Raw genomic sequence first — 10,550 nt, 5'->3', positions numbered from 1 at the left:
CAAGGGGGTGCTTCGGCAGGAGGGGGGTTGCTGGGGCCTGAGGCAGAGATGTTGGTGAGACCCATGGGAGCCCTGCTGCCCAGCTCGGCCAGGACTTTGGGATTGTACCTGCAGCTTGAAACATGAGGATTAAAGGGAACTCGAGCCTGAGGCATGCAGGGCCAGAGATGAAGCATACCTCGGGGCAGCTCGAAGGCAAGGAATAATACCTCTTCAAGTTTGCAATAAAAATGGCCTCCAATAAAACTGCATTGCAAAACATGGGAAAGAAACAGGATGCAAAGAGTAAAAAGTCAGAGAGGAAGAGCCTGAAGAATTGGTAGTGGAAAAAGACAGAACTGCCGTGTAGTGAAAGTGAGGGGGTGGTTATTTCCTCAAGTGGAAGGGAATACAGATGCTGACAATACTAGGAACCTGAAGAAAACCTATACTGCCCAGCGGTAATTAAAACATTTGTTAATTCTCCAATAGCTGGTACAGAAAAAGGTGGTACAAAAAGAAAATCTTTATCTGGCAGCGAATCTGATGATGGTGAATCAAAGAAGAGAGATGCCGCCGCCGGGCAAAGCAAGAGGCTTTGTGGGAGGTCTGACCCTGAATGAATAACTGGTGCCACAGACAGCAGTGGAGAATTGGTGTTTCTAATGAAATGGGAAGATTCAGATGAGGCAGACTTGGTGCTGACCAAAGAGGCAAAAATGAAGTGTCCTCAAATTGCAGTGCTTTTTATTCAGAGACTAACTTGGCATTCTTGTCCAGAAAATGAAGCTCAATAATTGTTTGCATTGCCATATATATAATTACACACACACACGCACATAAGTTGATGCATATAAGCTCTGGGTCTTGGTTTTTTTCGTTTATTAGTGTGAAGAAATAACTACATTCTAATGAAAATAAAGTTTTGTATGTTCATTTTGAAGGAGTGTTAGGGGTTTTTTTTTGTTTTTTTGAGTCTATAGCACTGGTTACATTGAACAAATAAATAAAGCTTTCTTAGTTGCTTCCTTTATCAGAAAAGAACATTTGATACCATGGTATATTATTTTCTCTGCATTAGGGAACAAATATTCTAAATGTTGGAGGAAATCTCCACAGTCATTACGCAATCAGATTGTGTTTAACTCATATATGCCTAAGGACCATTCCGGGTTTTTCGATTATGAGGGGGTTTTTCGTGTGTATACATAAAACACATATGTAAATGATTTTCTTTTCCTTCTTTTATTTTTTAAAAACACTTGCCGAAACAAAAATGCCAATTCATAACCAGGGATAAGCCCATATTTCTGGGATGCCATCGCTCTGAGCAGCCTAAGAAATAAATGCGTTCAAGTTAAATGGAAAATTTTCCTGAAGGCTTAATCTTTCAAATTAGGTAGATGATTCCATAATTAATTGGAAAATTTAAATATAATGTAAATAACTTAAATTGGACAATAAAAGCAGTTGTATCTGAATCCATATCTATAACTACAGTCATATAAATGGAAGTTTATTTGCAAAACTCCTGACAGGAAAAATTTTATCACTACCAAGAATCTCCCCACCCAGATGAGAAAACTAGAAAAATCCTGGTGTGTTTCAATTAGCCAAGCAAGACTTAGTTAAACGGACATTTAAAGGTTTCTTCTAGTGAACCTCTTCTTTACTAGAAGTTGAAATCCCTGTGCTGTACTAAGAGGATGTCTAAGACTTTGCTCATGGAAACCTAACCAGGTTGTTAGAGATGTTGTCAATCTAGGACCTGATAGAATAAATTTTAAATAAATAGTTTAGATTAACTTAAATAAATAAAACTATTTAAATAAATAGTTTAGATTAACTTTTGTAATCTAAACTATTGATCTATATGTTTTTTCTTTACCCCCAACTGATTCCTTACACACAGGCTCAATCTTTTCAGTATCTGGGTTACTGGTTCAGCAGAAGCATAGAAAAGCAATAAATTTGTAGTAATCAGAACGTTATCCAACTGTATATTGTTTACTTTATTGTAAACACTGGTGAACAATGGTCCATAGTTTTATAGTAAAAAATAAAATAGGGCTTCCCTGGTGGCGCAGTGGTTGAGAGTCCGCCTGCCAATGCAGGGGACACGGGTTCATGCCCCGGTCCGGCAGGATCCCACATGCCGCGGAGCGACTGGGCCCGTGAGCCATGGTCGCTGAGCCTGCGCGTCCGGAGCCTGTGCTCCACAACGGGAGAGGCCACAACAGTGACAGGCCCACGTACCGCAAAAAAATAAAATAAATGGATATGCAAACTTCCACTTTTGCAAATTATCAGTAGCTATAACATTTTAGCTAATTTTTTTCTTTGTAATTATTTAAAGAGTTGTGTTTCATAATGCTTGAAAATGTGTTTCTTCAAATGTCCCTGGGACACACTGTAATCCTTTTGCTATGTGAATAATCTCACGTAACTTATCAGATTGAAAATTTATCTTCAAGTTCTTGTCTTAAGTATTCTCTCCTCCCTGACCCAGATTTCTATAGAATTTTGAGGAGGAGCTCTGGTCACTCCATCATAGCTCTTCAGCCTTCTGGAGTTTACCCTCAGCCTCTGCACCTCCTCAAATGATCATCAGGCTTTAGAGGCTACCATCACTGGGTACGAACTGTGGGAATCCAGTTCCTATTGCCTGCTTAGGGTCAGGGGTGGCAAGTGGAACAGGGAGTAAGGAGAGTCCTTTATGTAGGAACAAAGTTTTAGGCATCACAGGCAAGAATTATATATGCTTTTTTCCTTAGAAACATTGTCATACACATGGATTAAATTCTAGAATGAGATGATGATTGTGTTTAACCATTTATTTGTGGTTAAATAAGTTTTAGTGGCTCATTTAGGCACTGAAATTCTTTGAAAGCTGGTATATATGTGCATAGATATGTTATAATCTATTATGTATTTATATATATTTCTATATAAATTTTTAAACCATTTATATAAACTGAACCTTGATTAAGCAGAACATATTCCCCAATTATGCTTGATAACAGAATTTGCCACATTTAAAATTGAAAGAATGAAATGATGTAGGAGTTATATGTTCATAGATATATTTTTTTAAAAATCATGTCACCATAGTATAAAATCTGGTCATTGATATGAATTATCTCATTTTGCAAACTGTCCCTAGCATTTAGTTGAACAATAGCTGATCCTCTACCAGACTATTACAGAATCATTCAATTTTGTATGGGCAATAGTTGTTTCATAAATAATTGAAGTCCTTTCATTATTTTAAAAATGTTTCTGTACCCCAAGTGAATTCCACACACTTGTGAAAAATTAGTGAAATTCTGAATGTGCTGTTGATTAAAATATGTTTTTAAGACACTCTCAGAATTTGAAGAATGATCATGGTACATATTAGCATTCAAAAATGAGATATCCATAATTACTTTGAGGAGGAAATCTTATTAAAGTCTGCAATAAAAGCATTTAGGAACTCTGGAATGAAACCTGGGCAATTTAGGTCTTAAGAATCAAATTTAAAATACATTTAAAATGCCATTTTCAACACTTATACCCTAAAATTTATTTTTCATCAACAGTTTACTAAAGTATGTTTGTCAATAGATCATTGTTCTTTTTTGAAGTATAGTTAATTTACAGTGTTGTGTTAGTTTCAGGTGTACAGCAAAGCAAATCAGTTATACATAAGTGTGTATATATATATTCCTTTTCATATTCTTTTTCATTATAGGTTATTACAAGATATTGAATACAATTCCTTGAGCTATACAGTAGGACCTTGTTATTCCCCTATTTTATATATAGTGGTTTGTATCTGCTAATCCCAAACTACTAATTTATCCCTCCCCCACCCCCTTTCCCCTTTGGTAACCATAAGTTTGTTTTCTATGTCTGTGAGTCTGTTTCTGTTTTGTAAATAAGATCATCTGTATCATATTTTAGATTCCACATAGAAGTGATATCATATTTGTCTTTGTCTGACTTACTTCACTTAGTATGATAATCTCTAGGTCCATCCATGTTGTTGCAATGGCATTATTTCTTTCTTTTTTATGGCTGAGTAGTATTCCATTGTGTGTGTGTGTGTGTGTGTGTGTGTGTGTGTGTGTGTGTGTGTGTATGTATACATACACACCACATCTTCTTTATCCATTCATCTGTTGATGGACATTTAGGTTGCTTCCATGTCTTGGCTATTGTAAGTAGTGCTGCTATGAACATTGTGGTGCATGTATCTTTTTGAATTAGAGTTTTCTCTGGATATATGCCCAGGAGTGGGATTGCTGGATCATATGGTAACTCTACTTTTAGTTTTTTAAGGAACCTCCATACTGTTTTCCATAGTGGCTGCACCAATTTACATTCCCACCAACAGTATATGAGGATTCCCTTTTCTCCACACCCTCTCCAGCATTTATTTTTTGTGGAGTTTTTAATGATCGCCATTCTGACCGGTTGAGGTGATACCTCATTGTAGTTTTGATTTGCATTTCCCTAATAATTAGAGATGTTGAGCATCTTTTCATGTGCCTATTGGCCATCTGTAAGTCTTCTTTGGAGAAATGTCTATTTAAGGGTTCTGCCCATTTTCTGACTGGGTTGTTTTTGTTGTTGTTGTTATTGAGTTGTATGAGCTGTTTGTTTGTATAGTTTGGAAATTAAGCCTTGTGGGTTGCATCATTTGCAAATATTTTCTCCCAGTCTATAGGCTGTCTTTTCGGTTTTTTTTTTTTTTTTTTTTTTTTTTTTGCTGTATGCGGGCCTCTCACTGTTGTGGCCTCTCCAGTTGTGGAGCACAGGCTCCGGGCGCTCAGGCTCAGTGGCCATGGCTCACGGGCCCAGCTGCTCCGCAGCATGTGGGATCTTCCCGGACCGGGGCACGAACCCGTGTCCCCTGCATCAGCAGGCGGACTCTCAACCACTGCGCCACCAGGGAAGCCCTGTCTTTTCATTTTGTTTATGGTTTCCTTTACTGTGCAAAAGCTTGTAAGTTTGATTAGGTCCCATTTGTTTATTTTTATTTCTATTGCCTTGGGAGACTGATCTAAGAAAACATTCCTATGATTTATGTCAGAGATGTTCTGCCTATGTTCTCTTCTAGGAGTTTTATGGCATCCTGTTTGATATTTAAGTCTTTAATGCATTTTGAGTTTATTTTTGTGTATGGTGTGAGGAAGTGTTTTAACTTCATTGATTTACATGAGGCTGTCCAGTTTTCCCAACATCATTTGCTGAAGGCACTGTCTTTTCTCCATTGTATATTCTTGACTCCTTTGTCAAAGATTAATTGACTGTAGGTGTGTGGGTTTATTTCTGGGCTCTCTATTGTTTCACAGATATGTATGTCTGTTTTTTGTGCCAATACCCTGCTGTTTTGATTACTGTAGCTTTCTAGTATTGTCTGAAGCCTGGGAGGGTTATGCCTCCAGCTTTGTTCTTTTTCCCCAGGATTGCTTTGGCAATTATGGGTCTTTTGTGATTCCATATAAATTTTAGGATAATCTGTTCTAGTTCTGTGAAAAATGTCATGGGAATTTGATTTACAGGTTGCATTAAACCTGTAGATTGCTTTGAGTAGTATGGCCATTTTAACAATATTAATTCTTCCAATCCAAGAGCATGGGATATCTTGCCATTTCTTTAAATAATATTCAATTTCTTTTATCAGTATTTTACAGTTCTCAGCATGTTAAGTCTTTCACCTCCTTGGTCAGGTTTACTACTAAGTATTTTTTAAATGTGATTTTTTTTTTTTTTTTTGGCGGTACGCGGGCCCCTCACTGTTGTGGCCTCTCCCGTTGTGGAGCACAGGCTCCAGACGCGCAGGCTCAGTGACCATGGCTCATGGGCCCAGCCGCTCCGCGGCATGTGGGATCTTCCCGGACCGGGGCACAAACCCGCATCCCCTGCATTGGCAGGTGGACTCCCAACCACTGTGCCACCAGGGAAGCCCTAAATGTGATTTTAAAAGGGATTTTTTTTTTAACTTTGCCTTTTTGATATTTCATCGTTAGTATAAAGAATCTGTACATTAATCTTGTATCCTGCTACCTTGCTGAATTTGTTTATCAGTTCTAGTATTTTTCGTGTGGAGTCTTTTAGGGCTTTCTATATATAATATCGTGTCACCTGTATATAATGACAATTTTACCTCTTTCCTTCCAATTTGGATACATTTTATTTCTTTTTCTTGTCTGATTCCCATGGCTAGGACTTCCAATACTATGTTGAATAGAAGTAGTGAGGGTGGGTATCCTTGTCTTATTCCATATTTTAGCGGGAAGGCTTTTAGCTTTTCCCTATTGAGTATCATATTGGCTGTGGCTTTGTCATAAATAGCGTGGTGAGAGTTTTTTTATCATGAATGGATGTTGAATTTTGAATTTTTCAATGATAAAACCAAAGAAGAAATTTAAAAATACCTTGAGACAAATGACAATGAAAACACAACTATACAAAATCTATGGGATGCAGCAAAAGCAGTCCTAAGATGGAAGTTCATAGCAATACGGGCCTTCCTCAATAAACAAGAAAAATCCCAAATAAACAACCTGAAAGAATTAGAGAAAGAGGAACAAACAAAACCTAAAGTCAGCAGAAGGAAGGAAATAATAAAGAACAGAGAGGAAATAAAATAGAGAATAAAAAACAATAGAAAAAAACCCCCAATAAAAACAACAGCTGGTGTTTTGAAAGGGTAAACAAAATCAATGAACTTAATAACCAAATAACCAAAGGACCCAAATAACCACAGGACCCAAATAACCAAAATAAGAAATGAAAGAGGAGACGAAACACCTGACACCACAGAAATACAAAAAACCGTAAGAGAATATGATGAATGAATAGATATACTGTGGTATATACTGAAATACTGACACCGGCTACAGCATGGATGAGCCCTGAAAACATTATCCTACAAGAAAGAAGTCAATAACAGAAGGTCACATGTTGAGAGTTCCATTTATATGAAATGTCCAGAATAAAATCTACAAACATAGGTGTTTAAGGCTAGAAGGGAGATTGGGGTGGTGGGGAGAATGGGTAGTGTGTGCTAATGGGTTTCTTCTTGGGGCGATGAAAACGTTCTAAATTGATTTTGGTGATGGTTGCACAACTCTGTGACTATACTAAACACCACTGAATTGTATACATTAAAGGGGTAAATCGTATGGTTGTGAATTATATCTTAAGCTGGGTTTTTAAAAGATACGTGTTTATTAAAGTGAAAAACCAAAAATAAATCCTGAAATTTCCAACCACTTACAGAGTTTAAGATCTGTTGGCATTTCTTTTTTATTTTTACACTGAGGGTAAAGGACTGTGTTCAAAATTACCTGATTCATTTGTTTTTTTCCTCTGAAGTTATGATGTTTATTTGAAATACAACAAGGTTAATTTGTTTCTGTTTATATTCAATTTTAGAGTTGTATCTACATTATTGATGTAATTTTACTTTTGAATATTTAAAACTTTTATGTTTCCAGAATAAAAATTATACATGTTATACTCAGAAAAAAAAAAAAGAGAATACTATGAACAATTATATGCCAACAAATTGGACTACCTAGAAGAGATAGACAAGTTTCTAGAAACATACAATCCACCAAAATGAATCAGGAAGAAATAGATAAGTTGAACAGACCAATCACTAGAAGTGAAATCGAATATGTAATTAAAAAAACAAACAAACAAAAAACTCCCTGCAAACAAAACTCCCTGGGGAACCGGACAGCTTCACTGGGAAAGTCTACTAAACATACAAAGAAGAACTTATACTGATTCTTCTCAAACTCTTCCAAAAGACTGAAGAGGAGGCAACACTCCTAAAGTCATTCTACAAAGCCACCATCACCCTGATACCAAAACCAAAGATGTTACCAAAAAAGAAAGTTACAGGCCAGTATCTTTGATGAATATAGATATAAAAATTCTCAACAAAATATTAGCAAACTGAATCCAACAACACATAAAAAAGATCATACACCATGATCAAGTTGGACTCATCCCAGGGTCACAACGATGGTTCAACATACACGAATCAATGTGATATACCACATCAACAAAAGAAAAGTCAAAAACAACATGATCATCTCAATAGATGCAGAAAAAGCATTTGATAAAACTCATTGTTCTTTTTAAACATAGTTTTAACCCAGATGAGAAGTTAACTATTGCATTAGATTTGGAGTTCTGAAGATTATAGATATGTGATATTCATACTCTCTTGCACACACAGAGAAAAAAGTCATTTTGAAACAGAAAACTGCTTCATTCCATAAGCATGCCACTAATGCATGATTCAAGATGTCATAGTTTGGATGAGATAATCAAATTCCTTAGATGAATCAACTGAAAGCAGCTGCTTTGTTTAGGAATGATTTAGAGATATGTACATTGAAGACAGTAGATTGAAAGGGAGAAAAAAAGAGTTAAGTGTAAGGATATAACAAAACACACAAAATGATTAAAAATTGTCATTATGAATATTGGGCCAATTGAAAAATATTATGCTCATTCGTCTTGCAAGGAATTACCTCCAAATGAAAATACAGCTCTAGTTCTACTATTAACTAGTAGATATTTGATATTGACAGATGTACATGCCATCATTTTGAGACTATGAATTTGAAAGCCTCGGGAATCGTCATAGAACGAATAAGCTAACATGCTTTGAAAATCCCAGTCCAAGAAAGTTTGTTCTCAATAATAATAATTCATGTTTATAAGGTGCCTTTCATTGAACTCTTAAGACTCTGTGTATAGATGTTTAAATATGCATGGTCATATATCACTGTCTTTATACATCATAGCCCATATGTTTCAATTCCTTGGACATAAAGCAACCCTTTCATATATGAAAATATAATCCCTACCCTTGCCACACAAATTCTCTATAAATACCACCTTCTCATTTATGCTCTTATATTGCTTGTGCTGAAGGATTGTTAATGTAATCTTTTCTTAAAGAAATGTTTTAAAAATTCTTTAAAAACAAAACACCTGTGTTTTCTGGCAGGACAACAATGTATCGGCCAAAATAACTGCATTTAATGACTGACTGGGGTTGGCTAGCGCCCCATGATTCATTTCATAATTGGAAAAAAATGTAACATTTGCTGACATCATCTGAGTGCTGATCTGGACCCACTGAACAGGGAGTTTTCCAACAAAAACGATTTAACTTTCCACTTCACAATTCAGGAAGAATTTAGGATTAGGGCATTCATGGAGTCTAGAAATGGTTTTCATTTTCAGCATTTTAGCTCAAAACTTGAACAGGAAGGAAAACTGTACATAGATTAATTTCCAAGGCAAAATTTCATCTGTAAAACCTTACTTCCTCTGATGCATATTGATACCAGACTGAGATAAAGCATACTAAGCTCTGAAGAGAAAATAGCCTTAGAAATGAAAATTTAAATGAAAAATTTACTTGGTGAGGGCAGATAGAGCCACCGTAGTAAAAGTTCTATTGTGAAAGAGTTTCTTGAACAAATATGTACTCACCTGATTCTTGCCTACCTAGATCTCCAGTCTATTTGAAGGTTTGCAGTACAAAATACATATGGATTGCACCAACGATTATTTTAAAGTAATGCACTACCAGTTGTAGTGGCATTATTTGATAATGATAGATAATAGGTTCAAAATTTTATACACTTTGCTGTAAATATGGGTAAAGAATATCTAGCCTAATCTTTCTTAAGAAAGCTCATCTTTATATCAGACAGGAGACAGAGAAACTTATTCAAAAAAATTTTTTAAATTAAATTAATTAATTAATTAATTTATGGCTGCGTTGGGTCTCCGTTGCTATGTGCGGGCTTTCTCTAGTTGCGGTGAGCGTGGGTTACTCTTCGTTGCAGTGTGCGGGCTTCTCATTGTGGTGGCTCCTCTTGCTGTGGAGCACGGGCTCTAGGCACACGGGCTCAGTAGTTGTGGTACATGGGCTCTAGAGCGCAGGCTCAGCAGTTGTGGCGCACAGGCTTAGTTGCTCCGTGGCATGTGGGATCTTCCCAGACCAGGGCTCAAACCAGCGTCCCCTGCGATGGCAGGTGGATTCTTAACCACTGTGCCACTAGGCAAGTCCCAGAAACTTATTTTTAAAGTTGCCACCTTCAATAGTTTTGTCTCTTCTCATTTAAACATTGCCTTACGAATACCCTTAACTCTCTATCTACTTCTCTTGGCTGGATTTGACTCCAAAGTCATTACCTGGGTTTAAACCCACCTGTCTGATTACCCTGTGCCAGCATCTAAAGAGTTGAAATGGCTGAAAAACAAAACACATAACTGTGTGTCTTGGTCTCTCTTTAAGTTCCACAGCAACAAATTTCAGATGGGCACACAACATGTCCAGAATATTACTAAAATTGAACAGTATCTTCATCATCCTACTTTCCTAGCTTAGTCTGCTCAACCTGCCATAACAAGATACCATCAACTGTGGCTTAAACGACAGAAATTTACTCCTCACAGCTCCAAAGGTAGGGAAGTCCAATATCAATGCTGGCCAATTCCAGTTTCTGGTGAGGGCCCTTTTCCTGGTTTGCAGCTGGCTGTAT

At 36.7% G+C, this 10,550-nt stretch overlaps 1 pseudogene; it reads left to right on the top strand.

Annotated features, from left to right (window-relative positions):
- Nucleotides 1-230: 230 nt before the first annotated feature.
- Nucleotides 231-776, top strand: LOC114902076 (annotated as a pseudogene).
- Nucleotides 777-10,550: the final 9,774 nt, after the last annotated feature.

This window comes from Monodon monoceros, unplaced genomic scaffold (assembly GCF_005190385.1).
Source record: "Monodon monoceros isolate NGI ecotype Baffin Bay Population unplaced genomic scaffold, NGI_Narwhal_1 Super_Scaffold_2, whole genome shotgun sequence".
Taxonomy (NCBI): Eukaryota; Metazoa; Chordata; class Mammalia; order Artiodactyla; family Monodontidae; genus Monodon; species Monodon monoceros.
The sequence above is the reverse complement of the archived record's forward strand: the minus strand, read 5'-3'. Positions and strand labels throughout refer to the sequence as shown.